This window comes from Protopterus annectens, chromosome 10.part0 (assembly GCF_019279795.1).
Source record: "Protopterus annectens isolate FY-2018-M chromosome 10.part0, PAN1.0, whole genome shotgun sequence".
NCBI classification, from domain to species: domain Eukaryota; kingdom Metazoa; phylum Chordata; order Ceratodontiformes; family Protopteridae; genus Protopterus; species Protopterus annectens.
The window spans coordinates 1557356881-1557376057 of record NC_056744.1 but is presented as its reverse complement, the minus strand read 5'-3'; the positions used below and the strand labels follow the sequence as shown (position 1 = coordinate 1557376057).

The following is a 19177-nucleotide window of genomic DNA, read 5'->3' as shown; positions in this document are numbered from 1 at the left end:
ACCACACTGTAAAGTATGTTTTCCCACTTGTTCTGCTCCATGCAACAAATCCTGCATCTCTTTTAAATCTGGTTGATCTGTTTGTGTCATCTTAAGTTTCAATTGGGAGATCAAAAACTGCTGGTATTTTAGCATGTGAAATTGGCAGTTTAATGCCCTCATGGCTAAAGTGGCAGAAGTATACACCTTCTTCCCCATCTTTCTAATGCTCTGGAATCTCTTTCTGAAGGTAAAGGATTTTTAGCAGTAGAGGCCTTAATCCCCTTTGGACCCTGTGAAATGGTTTCTGGGTCAGCAGCAGGGCTTTTATATAAAAACTGGTGGGAATCAGGGACCCGGTAGTATCTGTCTGGTTTAACTGAGGCAGGAGGCAAGGAGTCTGGATTCAGTCTGGCTTCTGCAAAAACATCATGCAAAATATCTAAAACAGGAGGAATAGCAAGGGGCCTATGCTGAGGAAGAAGAAGAAGGAGAAACTCCAGGAGCCTTTTCTTAGAATCTGAGTAATCCTGCCCTTCCCAGTGGAAGTGTTCCCTCAAGGTATGCAAGGTTTCCCCGAAGGAATAGTCCTCTGGGGGGGAAACTGAGGGAATTGATTCCTCTGCATCAGAGTCTTCATAGGGGGAATAGGAGTAATCCTGGTCCTCAGAAATATCTGAGGTAATGGAAGCTTGATCTGAGGAAGGGTAGTCTTACTCCAACCTGGGTCTTTTTCTAAGGGGGGCTGAGAACCCCTGATAAGAGTAATTAAATCCTCAGCCATCCCGAGAATCTGCTTTTTAGGCATGGGTTGCTGAGAGGGGGTCTGAGGACCCTGTTTCCTAATTTTCATAGGGGCTTTAGATTTTGAGTAAGATTTAATGGTAATAGAAGTAGGCTTGAAAACGCCTTCAGAAACTGAAGGCCTAGCTAAATTTTCTGGTTCCCCGCCAGGAGTGGCGTCAATGTCTAGAGAGGTAATCGGCTCCAGAGGGCCTACAACTTCAGATTGTGAGGTCGCCGGTAAAATAGATTCAGAGGTAGTCAAGTGCTGCGAAGGCGCCTCACTGAGAACCGGAGATCCAGCAGCAGGCCTAAGCGTGGTCTCAGTATCCGTTTTGGGCCTCGGATGCCTATCTTTATCTTTGCGTTTTTTCGTTAAGCCTGATGTCGGAATATCCGACGACATGCTGTAGTTACATTTTTTACCAAAATAATGAAGAGCAAACTCTGCCCGGCGTTTTATAGTGCGTTTATTGAACCTAGCACAAAAACGGCAGCCCGAGACGTCATGGTCTGGGCCTAGGCAAGGAATACAGTATGAGTGAAAATCCTTATGCGGTATTTGCTTCCCACAAGAAATGCAATTATTAACTTTGTCTGACATCGGTCTGAGGCAAGAAAAGTTTCCCCAACAGGGTACTTAGCTTTAGAGAAGACTTCGGCTGAAATCCTTTTTGGAAATCTCAGGAGCTGGCCGACCGGCACTTGCGAACTGCTTCTGCTTCGGGCACCGCGTGGCAAGAAAGACAGAAGAAAATGGCGTTGGCTGCCTCTTTTATACCCCTGCCGCTCTGACGTCAGGGAAGAAGCGACGGCAACCGACGCCGGACCAAGACTTTGGAATTCGGCCGACCGAGGACCCACCTGACGGCAGGATAACCCAAGTGTGATGACTGCAGCAGTATGGCACGATGAACATCAAGATGTTTTGAGTACAAGGATCATTACGCAGGACACTTTATAAACACTGGGAATTACCCACAGGCCTCCATCCATCCACCCAGTATTTCGGAGTTTGGAAGTACCCACAGGAGATCTGCTCTACCTCCCATGTCGAAAACATTATCAAGACACATGGCAGAACAAGAAGAGTAACCTGTACCATCTTCATATGTGTCTGTGTACAGGTAGTCCTCAAAACGTATATCCATATAGTACACTGATAATGGGAAGGCCTTTACGAGGCATTAATATAAAGTTTTCCTGAAAAAAGGTCGGAGACGCCAGCAGCAAAGAACAGCCACACTTCAAGGATTTTCTTGGTTCCCAAGATATAGGGGAGTGTCATGAAGGTCTGGGAAAGGGAGGGATGTAGCCTAAACTGCAGCAGTGATCCTTATACTTGAATATCAACTATCACTATGATGTGCTCACATAAGTGTTCTATGTTCACTGCCAGGATTACTGCTGCAGTACCGTTCGTAATTACTGAGGAAAGTACTACACGGTGCCCTGACAAAGAATGGAGGGTGAAGAATACATGTGCCCTAGAAGACTGAGACGGCAGCTGCAAACCTTGCCCTGCTCCTTCATAATATACATAGTTTGTAATGTCTTGAGATGGTGTGCTAGAGGTCCAGGTGGTGCTTTGGGCTGAGATATTTTTGAAGAAAGCAACTATGGTAACTGTTGCCCTCTAAGACTGTATTTTAATCTGCCACTGCAAACTTTCTTCATTGTAGCCATAGAAGAAATCAATACAGTTAGCCAGACATTTAGAAAGATTTTGACTGTACACAGGTCAGCCCAACCTTCCCAGCACAAATATTTTCAAAAAGCTTTTCTGCTTTTTCTGTCAGTAAAATATTTCAGATGCCCAAGCATGCCAGTTACTTACACATCTTTCTCCTCTATTTTGAGGTTTAGAGTAGAAAACCGGAAGTTAAATAAACTGGAATGGAGAGATTAGTCCTAATTGTGGAAGACAATGCAGGGCTCTTCACATGAAAAGGCCTGTAATTCTGAGATAATCCTTGTGGAGGTTATAGCTGCTAGGAACAATGTCTTCCAGACATACCTCTCAACTGTTCAGATTTTTGCAGAATATCCAGAATTTAGCCTGATACTGTTGTTCTGCTTCTAATAAAAGATGTGGTTTTCTGGCAAGTCACTGAGAACTACAGTTTGTAAATAATGACAGTCATTTAAATTTTAACCTCCTTCAGTAAATGCATGCTAATGCAAAAGCTGTTATTCTAGCAAATAATTTTATAAGAGAAATAATTAATATCTGCCCATAACTGTGGGTCTTTGTCCAGATTTCTTGCACTGCAAGTTTGAGAGAAATGCGTCCAGACATGCGTTTTACTGTAACTCTGCCTGCTTGCTTAGAATATGGTTGGTTTGAATGGAGCGAGGGTTATTTTTTTCTAAGATGAGGTTCAGATTCCATTGACTTCCTTGAGAACCTCAGATACAGTGCTCCCTTAAAAAAAAAAAGCTTCACAGTGGGGTCAGCTGTCAAAGGTAGGCAAACTGATGTACCTGAAAGGTACTACCTTGGATGAACAGAAAGGACCTTTATCAGAGAAGAGACATACAGGATGGACTTATGGGGTAGATGTCACCTTAGGGCATATTGCTCTGCTCTCCTCACCAATGGGAAAATCTGGTACAACTTACTAGTTAAGACATCTTAATGTTTTGTTTCCTAGTCTCCTTAACTATCCATAAAACCTCAGGTGGAAAGGAGTCCCAGTGCAGGACCTGGGCCCTTCTAAGCTGCAAGGTTTAAGTGCTTTAGACTTTGGTGCTACAGGTCTCTCGCTACTGAGAAAGAAGGTTGTACAAAAAGGAGAAGAGCACAGACCATTCTGCTCAATCCCTTTTAAAGGTAAAACAATGTTGTCTTGACCACAAAGGTTCCACCAGAAAACAGGCTGGTTGTGCTCTGTCTTGCTGAGACTAGGGATAAAGGAAGAAGACAAAGACTTCTATTCAAAGACACTGAGGATGCATTTATTGCTAGGGTTCTCCTGTAATGGTACCTGAAGCAGAACTCTGGAATCTGCTGATTTTGAGGGTACAAAAACAAGTATATCTCTTGGAAGCCCTATAGTATGATGAGTCTACAGAAGACTACCAGGTTTGACTTTTACTCCTGGGAACTGGAAGTGGGCCTGGTTCAGATGATTTGCAAGAGTAGTTTAAGTCAATGAGATGTAACAGGCCCAGAGATGAAGGTTTTGTGTATGAGGCTCAACCTCTGACTGTTGAGGGATATCCTCAAGTTTGAGAGGCAATGGATGGTGGATTTTAATCTCTGATAAAGTCTTCCTGGGGAAAATGCTTGAATTAGGCAGTCACACAAGTATGGGTAGACATGGAAACCAATGAGGTGGGCAAAAGACTGAAGCTAAGCATTCTTGGAATACCCTGATAGGAGTAGACAGCCCCTGAAGCAAGGATATGAACTGTAAGTGTTCCACTCATGCTATAAACCTTAAAACAGTCTAAGGGGTAAACATTCTGCCAAACATGTCATCTGATATCTAAGCCTGAGGAGGCTACCCTAGTTTAAGTGTTGATATTGCTGCTGCATTTTAGTGTTCTCACTAACCTTTTAAGCAGTCAAAAAAAGTTTTGAAAGGTGCTGCTTCAAGGATGCAACAGACAGCTTTTCACACTCATCTTCAATTTGCATTATAATGTCACCTTGATACTCACCAAGATATGGGCTTTGACATAACAGCTCTAATGCCCACAGAAGCTGATGTTTGTAGCTCCTTCCCAAACACACTCCTGTATACAGTGTGTTATCACTCTGCAGCATGTTGTGAGCAGGTGCAAACTTGATCCATTGGCTAAATCCAGTTAGATCACCCAAGGATTTAACACTGGGTTCATTCACAACTATAAGAATTTCTCTTCCACTCTGATGATGGTGGTCTCAAAGGTGTCCTCAAATATATGAATAAATGGAGAAATGGTAGTTGGTTTGGGTTCCTCCATGTTTGCCACATCTAAATACCATCTGTGACAAACCAAAAGTTCTTTTGCTTCCTACCTGAAAGTTACTGCATTAAGGGATTCTCTGAAGGACATATCCTTCAGGGTGGAGCCTAAGGACAAGGATTCCGAACTGAGGAAGGACTACATCGGGATGAGTAGACCATACCTACCTGCTCACCAATGTTCAGTTCAGAAGACTGATCAATTGAGCTGTTGCCACATAGTCTTCAAGGAAACCCTGATACCAAATAACAGCAGCGCATCCAGGACCAGGGATGCAATCATTCCACTGTACCTGGCTCTCATCAGACCATTCTTTTGAATACAATGTCCCGTTTGGTATGTACTTGTCCAAATACTTGTCACAACTGGAGCAATCACAATGATTTCTCACTAAAAAAAATTAAGGACCTAAATCACAAAAAACTATGCACTGCATCCCAAAGCCATGTCCTTCTTTTCATATCAAATAGGCTACCATGAGGTGACTTCTGTCTCAACTACAGAACCTCAAAAAACCTTATCCTATCAGGCCTACTGCAGATTCACACGTCCAATGGCAGCTTGAACACCTGCTCAAGGAATCTCAATTTCTTTTCCAACATAAATAGAACATGTTGGAGGGATAGGTATATGTCACAGAAAACAACTCTTCTATGGAGCAATCTTCCAATCCACATAAAATGAAGTACTTCTCTTATTCTACTTGGACATATCTATGGGAAAGTTCAGATTTAACCTCTCTCCCTCTCGTTTAACACCGTGTCTGTCACTGGACTGGGGCAACAAGTAAATGTCCCAACGTACCCTTGTTCTGCTCACCTCAAGGTTGTTCACATGCATAATATAAGGGATAAAAACTACTATGGGAATGTAAGGCCAGACTTATTAAGATCTTCATAGATCAATAGCCTAGTAAGTACCTATGAACCTATGTACAGCACCACTTCAAGGAAATGACCTCGAGAAGTACTTGGCTGAGATGTCACTGACCCTTAGACTGTCCATTGTTGGGTATGCTATTGGATCCATTTGTGTTAACAAGACACCCAGCTTGGCAAAGAGGATGGTTCCTCCATACTCATATGACCTAGCCAACAGATCCATGGTTGTCTTGGCCATAGAGGGGCTATTAGAATGAGCCTTGCTTTTCTCTTCTTGCCTTTTACTGCATTCCTGGAAGGAAAGAAAAGTGGAGGAATGCAAAAATGACTCTTCATGTCTCTGGAAAAAGAGAAGCCATCCAATGCACAAGCTCCTCTGCAAGAGAATACATCACAAAGCTTCTTCAAATGGGAATTTTCTTGTGATGCAGAAACGTCCATCTCTGCATTCTCCACCGACTACATTAGGTCCTGGAGTATTTTTCTATTTAACCTCTACATGTGGTCGTTGTGGGTGGACCTGTTGAGCTCATCCATCAATTTTTTCTTGGCTGAAGGAAAGTATGTGTCCAGGAGTTGCTGGTTCCATTGTAAGACAAGGTCCCAAGCCTTCAAAGCCAGTCAATACAGCTGGAAGGATTAGAACTCCCTGAATGCTTACGCACCAAATTGTAGCAGCATTGTCTGGTACTATCCTTAATGTACCCAGGAGCCACACTGTTCTAGATGTTTGCAGGGCAAAATTACTCAAAAGTGTCACTGTTGCTGTAATAACCATAACATATGAAAGAAAATTGAAGGCTGCTATCCATCTGACTGATATAATTCCAAGAGATATGTGTCCATTAGGCAGCGGGCCAACCTATCCATACACTTAAACACTCTGGCATAAAACAGGTTTCGACATGCGCTAACTTTTGTTCTTTTTTTTGACAGCAAGCTTCATGGAGACCATGCCCCCTGTGTGGTAGAGTTGACTTTGTTACAAACTTTAGGCTTTTCTCTTTATGTGTAAAAGATGACCGAGAGAGATCATTCTGAAGGGGAATGCAGGTGCTAGCCTAAAATGCAGCACTGACCCTATTCAAACATCTACTGTTATGATAAGTTCTCACACAATGGTACTAGGTTCATTTTAAGGTCAATGTTGCATTATTCATTACAAATGAAAATCAGACTCCCATATCTGTTCCTTGGGTGCTTCCTCAAAGAATACCCTGGAGAATCACTGCTTTAAACATCGCTACACTCCTGGACTGGATATCCAACTAAAAATGCTCTACTGACCAGCTAACCTCCACATAGATGACCTGGGTCCAAACCTGTCTAAAGAAGGCTACTGAAGTGGAGGTTGCCAAGGAAGAGTATGCTCTCAACACTCAAGAAAATGTATTTACTAACCACGTGGACAGTGTCTGCTTAGAACAAATCTGCCCTTTTCCATGTGTCCAGGCTATAAACAACTGGTCTATTTATCTGATGGACTTGGTCCTAATGAATCTGTACCACAACTGTCTGTGGATATCCAGCATATACAGGATACTCTTCCTTTTCTTCTGGGGTTTCAGGAAGAATATCAGCAGCTGGATTGACTAGTGTATGGGATATTGCTACAACCATTTTTGGCATAAGATTAGGATTCATTCTGACGCTGACCTTATCATTGTGGGAAATCATAAACAGCTGCTTTGACATCCTTCTTGCAGATGTCACTGCCACCAAGAAGACAAACTTCCATGACAGAAATTTGTGGAACACTAAGGATGCCAGCTCAACAATGTCTATGGTCAGTTGCTCCAGAATGAAGATTAAATCACAAGGCGGAGGAATAGCCCTTCAAATTGGGCACAGCTGATCAGCACTTTCCCTGTCAGAACTAAGGGCAGTTGGAGGCACACAGATATAGTTGAAATATGTACCTCTATACAGGAGTGAAACATCCCTATTCTAAAGCATATGACAGATAGGTGAGTCTCCACTTTCAATGGGTCCTTGTTCTCCTACTTGTACTAAATGGGGAAAAAAAGTACAGTTGTATTATGAAACTTGCTATTACTTTAGATGCTTGAGTATTTTCATTATTGTAGTAATAATGCTTGAGGAACTTGTGACACAGAGGGTCTGACTTCCAGAGCTTTTTACCTTTCCCTTTCCTAGTTGGCTGGACACCCTCCCACCTGAATGTGAGAATGGCAGTAGTGCAAACAGAGCATCAGCCTGTGCAACCTTCAATTTCTTCTTGCTCTGGCAGGCTGAATCATGGTGGTCTGGTTCTAGAGTACTGGCTGGCCTGGTGACGGTGATCTCCAGAAAAGCAGTTCAGCTAGAAGACTGTCAAAGCTACCACTTGAGTTTCTAAGCCAATCCTGAGGATGAAGGCAATTGGTAAGGGGGATACAGAGGGAAGGAAGGACAGAAACTGACTGAGGTCCCCTTCAATAACAAAGGATACCCACAGGATTTGACAAAAGGGGGGTACTGGGAGGGAATCAGTACTGCAAAAGTGAATATAGTCAAACAGCTACAATTATGCTAAGTTCCTACTATGCTCACCATATAATTCACTATTGCAGTAATAACTGTTGGAAAGATGGGTGGCTGGCCATTGGGAGGACATGATTCTAGGAGTCCTTGCAGAATGGTTCATTGCAAACCTTTGACCCTAAATACAACATCCACACTGTAATGCTTAGAAAAAGTGTGGACAGATGACCGTCTCTAGCAACTTTCAGGATCAATAATCTTAATGGCCTCAAAGGAAAGCAGTAATGGATGCAATGGTCCTAACAGAATAGGCCTAAGAACAGTCCTGCAATGAAAAGGAATAACAGAAGCAGATGCAGCGTATGGTCTGTTTGCAAAATGGCCGCTCCTCCCTGATCTTAGCAAATTAAATGAAAATCTGATGAAAAGTTATAATGAAATTTGTACTGCTTACTTAAAATTTCAGTTGCCTATTCACATCCAAGGAATGTAAGAGCCTTTGTTTTGGGGTGACAGATAAAAAAAGGACATGAACAGCCTGGTTCAGTGCTAATTCTATTACCATCTTGGGGAGTTTGATTAGTACATAAGGTGACACTATCCCTGTGGAAGATGAAGAAGGGTTCTTTGGACAGGAGGCCCTGCAACTGAGAGATTATTCTAGCAGAACAAACTAATACAAAGAAGACGTCTTCCAGGAGAGACGTTTGAGGTATTTGGAAGCAGATGACTCAATGAAGCAGATAAGCTTCTTGAAAATGTTACTGAGGTCCCATACAGACTATCACTCACTTTCTCTCTCCCTTATGGGGTTTCAAATGTAAGACCTCCTTGAAGAACTGTTTTGCTGGCAACAAGAAAAACAGAGGGGGATCCCACAACAGACAATCTGAGATGACTGAAGTAGCATCCTGACTGAGGCATAAGATAACACTGTTTTGTACAGGTCTGACAGGTATGTGAGGAAAAAGAAAGTACAGTTTTGTACCTACCATAAATGTAGATGTTCGAGTGTGCATACAGCTGCAGTCATTACAGATGGGTTATCCTGCCGTCAGGCGGGTTCTCGGTCAGCCGAATTCCAAAGTCTAGGTCCGGCGTCGGTTGTCTTCGCTTCTTCCCTGACGTCAGTGCGGCAGGGGTATAAAAGAGGCAGCCAACGCCATCTTCTTCAGTTTTTCTTGCCCCAGATGTCAGGTGCCCCCAGAAGGAAGGTAAAACATTAGGTTATGTAATCATGCAAAATAGAATAATCAAAAAACAGTAGTTGCAAGCAAATACACCGTAAAAGAATACCCCAAGTAGGTTGTATGACAAGGTGTTTTTCATAAGGCCTGTCCTAAGAGGGGACGGAGGGGGGGGGAACCTGGACTGCAGCTGTATGCGCACTCGAACATCTACATTTATGGTAGGTACAAAACTGTACTATGTTCATCGTGCATACAGCTGCAGTCATTACAGATGGGAAGAATCCCAAAGCTAAGTAGGGGTGGCAGGCACTAAGTGGAACTAGGAGAAGCAAGGATGCCCTGCAAGACAGCTGTGGCAAATCCCGCTCTAGATTTAGAGTATAGTGGAAGGTGATAGTGTTTGGAGAAAGTGTGCACTGAACTCCAAGTGGCTGCTTCCAAAACGTCCTTGGTAGGAACCCCCCTGAGGAAAGCTGCAGAGGTAGCTGTGGCCCTGGTGGAGTGGGATCTGATGCTTGAAGGCACAGTTTTTCCATGAAAAGAGTAACAAAAGCGTATGCAGTGGGCTATCCAGTGGGCTATCCATTTTGAAATTGTCTGTTTGGAAATAGCCTTTCCTTGAGCACCTGTAGCATAGGACACAAAGAGTTGCTCAGATTTCCTGAATGGCTTTGTCCTGTCCAAATAATAACGAATTTGTCTGTGAATGTTCAAGGAATGCAGCAGTCTTTCCCCTTTGTTTTGTGGATTAGGATAAAAGGTAGACAGTCTGATTCAAAGCTACACTGGATACTACCTTTGGCATAAAGGAAGGGTTGGTTCTTAGGGAAACTATGTCCTGATGGAAAATGATGAACGGTTGCACAACCATGAGGGCCTGTAGCTCCGAAACCCTGCGTGCTGAGGTGATAGCCAGAAGGAAGGCTGTTTTCCATGACAAGTATTGTAGTTCTGTTGAAGCAGCTGGCTCGAAGGGAGGAAGGGTCAGCTTTTCCAATACGAAGTTGAGATCCCAAGCAGGGACTGGTGGTTTCCTTGGGGGTTTTATATTCTTTGCCCCTCTGAGGAACTGTCTTAAGAGACGATGAGAGAATAATGGAGGATCTGTGTTGTATTTGAGAGGATCTGTATGGAGGATCTGTGTTGGATTTCAGAACTCAGCACAGCTCCTCGTGGTGGCCAGCAGTGTTCCTGTAGCAGCAGAGACCAGAAAAGACTACCTTTCCAGATTTTAAGTATTTTTCTTGGCTTTTTCGACCTTTTGATACTTTCGACCACTTTTTTTGCTTGTTTTATCAAAGTTTGCACTGTTTTTACTGTCTTCATAAGCTAAAACTGTTTACTGCACTTGCTAATTTAAGTTTTGCCTAAAAGTTAAATTACAAGCTAATACACTCAAGTGTACTAGCTTTTGATAGCAATTAATCGAAAATTATAGCATTTATTGTGTTTTCTGCCTTTCTGTAAAAAAATCTTGAAAAAAACAAAAAAAATCTTTGTTTTTCCATACTTTCCTAGCTAGTGTTCCAGAGACCAGATTTTGCTGATCCCTGGGCTTTGTCTTGGTTCCTGTTTTCTCCATTTTCCTTGTTTGGTCAGGGGGAAGTTTCTTTACTCACCAGTGAGAGTGGGGAGTACTGAGCTGCCTGTTTGTCCTTAGAGGAGTGGTTTAAGGCAGTAACTTGTAGTTTATTGGCCATTTTGGGTAATTTCCTGTCTTTTCCAGCCCCCCTGCTATAAAGCGCTTTGGCTTTTTCAGCTATTGAGAACTCAGCACAGCTCCTCGTGGTGGCCAGCAGTGTTCCTGTAGCAGCAGAGACCAGAAAAGACTACCTTTCCAGATTTTAAGTATTTTTCTTGGCTTTTTCGACCTTTTGATACTTTGACCACTGTTTTTGCTTGTTTTATCAAGTTTGCACTGTTTTACTGTCTTTATAAGCTAAAACTGTTTACTGCACTTGCTAATTTAAGTTTTGCCTAAAAGTTAAATTACAGGCTAATACACTCAAGTGTACTAGCTTTTGATAGCAATTAATCGAAATTTATAGCATTTATTGTGTTTTCTGCCTTTCTGTAAAAAAATCTTGAAAAAAAAAATCTTTGTTTTTCCATACTTTCCTAGCTAGTGTTCCAGAGACCAGATTTTGCTGATCCCTGGGCTTTGTCTTGGTTCCTGTGTTTCTCCATTTTCCTTGTTTGGTCAGGGGAAGTTTCTTTACTCACCAGTGAGAGTGGGGAGTACTGAGCTGCCTGTTTGTCCTTAGAGGAGTGGTTTAAGGCAGTAACTTGTAGTTTATTGGCCATTTTGGGTCATTTCCTGTCTTTTCCAGCCCCTGCTATAAAGCCGCTTTGGCGGGCTTTTCAGCTATTGAGAACTCAGCACAGCTCCTCGTGGTGGCCAGCAGTGTTCCTGTAGCAGCAGAGACCAGAAAAGACTACCTTTCCAGATTTTAAGTATTTTTCTTGGCTTTTTCGACCTTTTGATACTTTCGACCACTGTTTTTGCTTGTTTTATCAAAGTTTGCACTGTTTTACTGTCTTTATAAGCTAAAACTGTTTACTGCACTTGCTAATTTAAGTTTTGCCTAAAAGTTAAATTACAGGCTAATACACTCAAGTGTACTAGCTTTTGATAGCAATTAATCGAAAATTATAGCATTTATTGTGTTTTCTGCCTTTCTGTAAAATCTTGAAAAAAAAAATCTTTGTTTTCCATACTTTCCTAGCTAGTGTTCCAGAGACCAGATTTTGCTGATCCCTGGGCTTTGTCTTGGTTCCTGTGTTTCTCCATTTTCCTTGTTTGGTCAGGGGGAAGTTTCTTTACTCACCAGTGAGAGTGGGGAGTACTGAGCTGCCTGTTTGTCCTTAGAGGAGTGGTTTAAGGCAGTAACTTGTAGTTTATTGGCCATTTTGGGTCATTTCCTGTCTTTTCCAGCCCCCTGCTATAAAGCGTGCTTTGGCGGGCTTTTTCAGCTATTGAGAACTCAGCACAGCTCCTCGTGGTGGCCAGCAGTGTTCCTGTAGCAGCAGAGACCAGAAAAGACTACCTTTCCAGATTTTAAGTATTTTTCTTGGCTTTTTCGACCTTTTGATACTTTCGACCACTGTTTTTGCTTGTTTTATCAAAGTTTGCACTGTTTTTACTGTCTTTATAAGCTAAAACTGTTTACTGCACTTGCTAATTTAAGTTTTGTCTAAAAGTTAAATTACAGGCTAATACACTCAAGTGTACTAGCTTTTGATAGCAATTAATCGAAAATTATAGCATTTATTGTGTTTTCTGCCTTTCTGTAAAAAAATCTTGAAAAAAAAAAACATCTTTGTTTTCCATACTTTCCTAGCTAGTGTTCCAGAGACCAGATTTTGCTGATCCCTGGGCTTTGTCTTGGTTCCTGTGTTTCTCCATTTTCCTTGTTTGGTCAGGGGGAAGTTTCTTTACTCACCAGTGAGAGTGGGGAGTACTGAGCTGCCTGGTTGTCCTTAGAGGAGTGGTTTAATGCAGGAACTTGTAGTTTATTGGCCATTTTGGGTCATTTCCTGTCTTTTCCAGCCCCCTGCTATAAAGCGCGCTTTTCAGCTATTGAGAACTCAGCACAGCTCCTCGTGGTGGCCAGCAGTGTTCCTGTAGCAGCAGAGACCAGAAAAGACTACCTTTCCAGATTTTAAGTATTTTTCTTGGCTTTTTCGACCTTTTGAAACTTTCGAACACTGTTTTTGCTTTTTTTATCGAAGTTTGCACTGTTTTTACTGTCTTTATAAGCTCAAACTGTTTACTGCACTTGCTAATTTAAGTTTTGCATAAAAGTTAAATTACAGGCTAATACACTCAAGTGTACTAGCTTTTGATAGCAATTAATCGAAAATTATAGCATTTATTGTGTTTTCTGCCTTTCTGAAACAAAAAAAATCTTTGTTTTTCCATACTTTCCTAGCTAGTGTTCCAGAGACCAGATTTTGCTGATCCCTGGGCTTTGTCTTGGTTCCTGTGTTTCTCCATTTTCTTTGTTTGGTCAGGGGGAAGTTTCTTTACTCACCAGTGAGAGTGGGGAGTACTGAGCTGCCTGTTTGTCCTTAGAGGAGTGGTTTAAGGCAGTAACTTGTAGTTTATTGGCCATTTTGGGTCATTTCCTGTCTTTTCCAGCCCCCTGCTATAAAGCGCTCTTTGGCGGGCTTTCCAGCTATTGAGAACTCAGCACAGTTCCTCGTGGTGACCAGCAGTCTTCCTGTAGCAGCAGAGACCAGAAAAGACTACCTTTCGAGATTTTAAGTATTTTCTTGGCTTTTTCGACCTTTTGAAACTTTCGACCACTGTTTTTGCTTGTTTTATCGAAGTTTGCACTGTTTTACTGTCTTTATAAGCTAAAACTGTTTACTGCACTTGCTAATTTAAGTTTTGCCTAAAAGTTAAATTACAGGCTAATACACTCAAGTGTACTAGCTTTTGATAGCAATTAATTGAAAATTATAGCATTTATTGTGTTTTCTGCCTTTCTGTAAAATCTTGAAAAAACAAAAAATATCTTTGTTTTTCCATACTTTCCTAGCTAGTGTTCCAGAGACCAGATTTTGCTGATCCCTGGGCTTTGTCTTGGTTCCTGTGTTTCTCCATTTTCCTTGTTTGGTCAGGGGGAAGTTTCTTTACTCACCAGTGAGAGTGGGGAGTACTGAGCTGCCTGTTTGTCCTTAGAGGAGTGGTTTAAGGCAGTAACTTGTAGTTTATTGGCCATTTTGGGTAATTTCCTGTCTTTTCCAGCCCCCTGCTATAAAGCGCGCAGCGCGATTTAGCTGAGCTGCCACCGTTGCACACTAGGGCAGCCGGTTAATCAGGTTTAAACTATTCGGGCTACCTAAAGTCCACTCTTCAAATTTTCCCTTAAAACTACCTTCCTCAAAGTATACTACTGTTCTAATTAGTGTATCCTATAACTAAAAATTATCTCTACTTGACTCCCAAGTAGACTATTCTCTATCTGTATAGCCCAGCACTTGCTCCTACAGTACTTACCACCTTGATACAGCACTCTTGTTATAGATAGTACCCCAAAAAGGCAAACCCCATTTCTCGGTCACCCACATCCCCGGAACCTTTTTTAAGTTTTTCTGTCTATTCCTTCTAGAATGTCGAGGGATCAGTTGCTAATGTCCTCTCCTGCTCAGCTGGTGAACCTGGGAATATTGAGGCAATGTTACAATTGCCTCATGTACACAGACAACCCTCTCCTCCTCCCACAAAACACTAATACATGCGAGAGATGCAACTATACGGCCAAACTGGAGGCTGAGCTCTCTCAACATAGGACTGGCAAGACCAGACAGGAGGAGAAGGTAACCACACACACTATAGACCCAGTCTCACATAATACCATCACAACCTCAAATCATACACATAAACACACAAAGACATACTCGGAGGCTCTGATCAAAAATCTACCAAAACAACAGAGGCCACCAAAGCAGACACCCAAACAACTACCTCCCCAGAACACAACACCTGCAACACATAGACCACACAGTCAGAGTGTCAAGCAGTCACAGCCCTTAAGGCCAAACACAATGCCAGACACACTAGTCATTGGTGACTCCATAGTCAGACACACTGACATCCCGCTCACCAGACTGAGTAAGGAGAAGGTCACAGTAAGCTGCCTGTCGGGCGCTAGAATCCGCCACATAACGCAAGCACTCAGGTCTCTCAGCAGGTACAAGTACGACTCAATCATTGTCCACGCTGGTGTAAACGACCTGAGACGTACCTCCTTGGACTACATGAAAAGAGACATTGAGGAGCTCTCTGATTATGTAGCCAAAGCAGGTATGACCCTGACCTTGAGCAGTATCCTAACTTCACCAAGAATGATGCCACAATACAGAGATAAGATGATCAGCTTTAACAATTGGCTTAAACTCTGGTGTCATTCAAAGGGGATCCAATGTCTGTCTGCCTGGGATGACATGCTGGACAAGCCATGCTGCCATTAAGGGACGGCTTGCACCTGTCACCCCTGGGATTCTGGATTTTGGCAAAGGCTCTTGCCACCCCCATAGTGCCTTTTTTAGGCAAGGCTCAAATTCTAAACCTACCACCCTAGAGCACAACAAAGAAAAAAAACTAAGGGTAATGCTGCTCAATGCCAGAAGTCTCAACCTCAAGATGCATGCACTCGAGGCCCTTCTCAGTATGGAGAACATCAATGTCTGTGCTGCGACAGAAACCTGGTTCAAGGCTCCTGAGAGCACCCCAGCACTATCAGGTTTTACCTCATATCATGCGTTCCGGCCCAAAATCCGTCAATACCAAGAAAGGAGGGGGGGTATCCATATTCATCAAGGACACCCACACCTCAAGATTGGTGGCAACGCACGATGCATCGGAAACCATCCAGGTGCAATTAACCATAGGCAAGACTGCTCTGCAATTTGTAGCATGTTACAGGCCACCCTCGCAAACTCAGGAACCTCACATGGCTTTCCTGAAAACACTGGAGGGGATAAATGTATCTCCGAACACCATCATACTAGGTGACTTCAACTACCCTAATATAAACTGGGAACACTACTCAAGCCCAAACACTCTAGCCCAAAAGTTCCTGGAATTCATAAACTCAAATGCCATGGAACAACTAGTCACCATCCCCACAAGAGGAGAAAACATACTTGATCTCATCATCACGAACATGGGAGCACAATGTTCAACACCGGAAGTTTACCCCTCACTGGTGAGATCAGATCACAAACTAATCTCACTGGAGGTCCTCATCCCGCCCCCACCCGAAATAAAAAAGACCACAGTAAAGAACTTCTCGAAAGCCGACTTCACACTTCTAAAGACTAGTGTGGTCTCCTTTAAGGCCCCCGAGCCGGCGGTAAACATTACTCAAACCGCTGAATGCCTTCTACCAGCACCTGCAGGGCTGCATGGATCAGGCAATCCCAAGCAAAACAAAGACTCTTTGTACCAAAGGCAAGTGTCCAGTCTGGTGCACCCCAGCCATAAACAAACTCTACAACAAAAGGAGAAAGCTACTACAAGATAGAGCAAAATCCTTAAAAGGTAAGACACCGCTGATCACTATAAGTAAAAAGCTAAGAGCTCTCATAAAATCATCCAAAGCTAATTTTGAGAGAAAAATAGCTAAGGACTCTAAAGACAACCATAAGGCATTCTTTAGCTATGTCAGAAACCTAGGAGGAAACTCCCAGATATGCTCAGAATTAGTTCAAAATGATGTGAAGATTACTGATCCTACAGACATTGCCAACATACTGGCTGACAGGTTCAGTGCAAACTTCTCCCCCCCAAAAAGAGATATCTATACCAAATGATTGTAGCCCTCCAAACATCTCTAACGCCCAGGTGAGAATTGCTCTCTCCAAGGCAAAGAACACAGCATCCATGGGACCTGATGGTGTCCCCGGCTGTGTGCTCCACGAACTCAACGAGGAATTAAACCCGCAGTTAGGACAGCTGTTTAATCTTAGTCTCACCTCCGGATAACTCGCCCAGGAGTGGCGCAGCGACTGTGGTCCCACTTCACAAAGGCGGTGCCTCCACCGACCCTGGAAATTACCGTCCCATTAGCTTGACAAGCCTTATCTGCAAAGCCATGGAGAGGATCATAATGGATCTCATAAATAAAGACATAGGGAATTTGCAGACCTTGGATCCAACCCAGTCTGGCTTTGTCAAAGGCAGATCATGCCTTTTAAACTTGGTTGACTTTTGAAACAGTCACCAAGGCCATTGACGAGGAAGGCAGTCCATACAGCCTACCTAGACCTGGCGAAGGCTTTCGATACAATACCCCACTCGGGTATCATTGAAAAACTCATCAACTTAAATGTAAACCCATACATTACAAGATGGGTTGCAAACTGGCTGAGTGACAGAACCCACAGGGTCAGAGTTGCTGGCGCCATGTCAGACTCAAAGCCTGTCACAAGTGGTGTCCCACAGGGCTCAGTCCTGGGCCCACTCTTGTTTGGCATCTACTTTTCTGAAGTACAAGCAAACACAGGAGGGTTATGGCTGACAAAGTTTGCAGATGACTGCAAACTGGCTCGCCTTGAAAAACACATCTAACACAGATATCCTTCAGAAGGGTCTCACAGAAACGGATAACTGGTGCCAGAGCCATGGCCTAAAGTTAAATGCCAAGAAATGCATAGTCATACCCTTCGGGAAAACAAGGTTACCCCTAGCTACCATATAGGTGGCAATCCACTGATCACAGAAGAAGTTATCAGGGACCTGGGGACCCAGGTTGACAGTAGCCTTTCATTCGACACTCATATTGCTAAAGTAGTTAGGAAGACCTTCTACATTGCCCACCTTATCATGAAGGGATTCACATCTAGATCAAGGGAGGTCATAGTCTCCCTATACTCATCACTCATCAGACCAATGATTGAGTACAATGCCCCATTCGGAATGTATCTGACCCGACACTTGCAGCAGCTGGAGAGGCCACAAAAGTTCCTCACCAAAAGGATAAAGGGTCTCAAAAACTATGCTGCCCGACTGAAAGAACTCCAGCTCTATTCAGTTGCTTACCGCTTGCTCAGAGGTGACCTGTGCCTGACATACAAGGCCATGTCAAACCCAGATTTGATGAACATGCTTCACCTCAAAAATCTAGATCCCTCAGAGCCACAAGGGCGGGAGACTTAAACCTCAACACGGTTATTAATAGGACGTGCTGGAGGGATAGATTCATCACCCAAAGACTCCCTATGCTGTGGAACAAAATCCCGGTATATGTGAGGCAGAGCACCTCGCTGGCCTTGTTCAAGAGGAATCTTGACCAATGGATGGGAGATCGCAGATATACCCCAGGGGTTACCTCAGTGTCACTGCTCGACAGAGGCACAGCAAAATAATGGGCATAGTTTCTCCAAACTAAAGGGGTGGCGTAAGCCACAAAACTATGGGCTAGGCTTGTAAATGCCCTCGGGCAGATAGCCTAGTATGAACCTATGAACCTATGAACCTATTGTGCAGAAATGGCTGAAGCGTGGATTTTGATGGAGGAGAAGGAAAGTCCACTGTTTAACATCTCAGCTAGGTACTGTAAAATTTGAGGTAAATTAAATACCCAAAGGTTCTGGCCCTTTTCTTATTCCAGGCACAGAATCGTTTCCATTTGGCGGAGTAGGCTTTTCTAGTAGAAGGTCTTCTGGCCTCCAAGATGACATCCTGCACCTCCTTGGAGAGGAGGGTCTGTTGGGAAATCAAGGGATTCTCCATGCAGCTAGATTTAGGGTTTTGAGCTGGCTGTGAAGAGTCTTGAAGTTGTGCTGGGACAACAGAAGAGGGACTAGAGGTAGGATCCATGGTGGGGAATGTGTCAGGCTCTTCAGGAGCGGATACCAGTGTTGTCTTGGCCAATCTGGAGCAATGAGAATCATTTTCGGCCTCTCTGCTCTGGCTTTTAATAGAACATTGGGCAGCAGAGGAAGAGGCGGAAATGCATAGACTGTCAACATTGTCCAATTGAAGGAAAGTGCGTCCACTTTCCAGGCTTGTGGATGATAGGTCCTTGAACAAAATTTTTTCAATTGGCAATTTCTGTGGGTAGCAAAGAGATCTATGTCTGGCTGTCCCCATGCCTGAGTTATCTTTGTGAAAACTTGAGGATGCAACTTCCATTCATGTGGATCTGTCATATTTCTGCTTAGGCTGTCTGCCAGTGTGTTTTCCTTCCCTGGCAGGAATTGTGCCTGTAGTTGAATCTGTAATTCCAGTGCTGTGTTCCATAGGGTCATGGCTTGCCTGCACAGGGGGTATGAATGAGTTCCTCCCTGTTTGTTTATGTACCACATCACTGTGGTGTTGTCTGTCCTTATCAATAGCTGGCCTGGATGTAGTAGGTCTTTGAAGGCCATAATAGCATTTTGCACGGTTAGCAT

General features: G+C 43.3%; 1 protein-coding gene across 5 annotated transcripts in view; it reads right to left on the bottom strand.

Annotated features, from left to right (window-relative positions):
• LOC122813727 overlaps positions 1-19177 on the bottom strand; it is a 422056-nt gene that overhangs the window by 14610 nt on the left and 388269 nt on the right. The window lies entirely within an intron of this gene.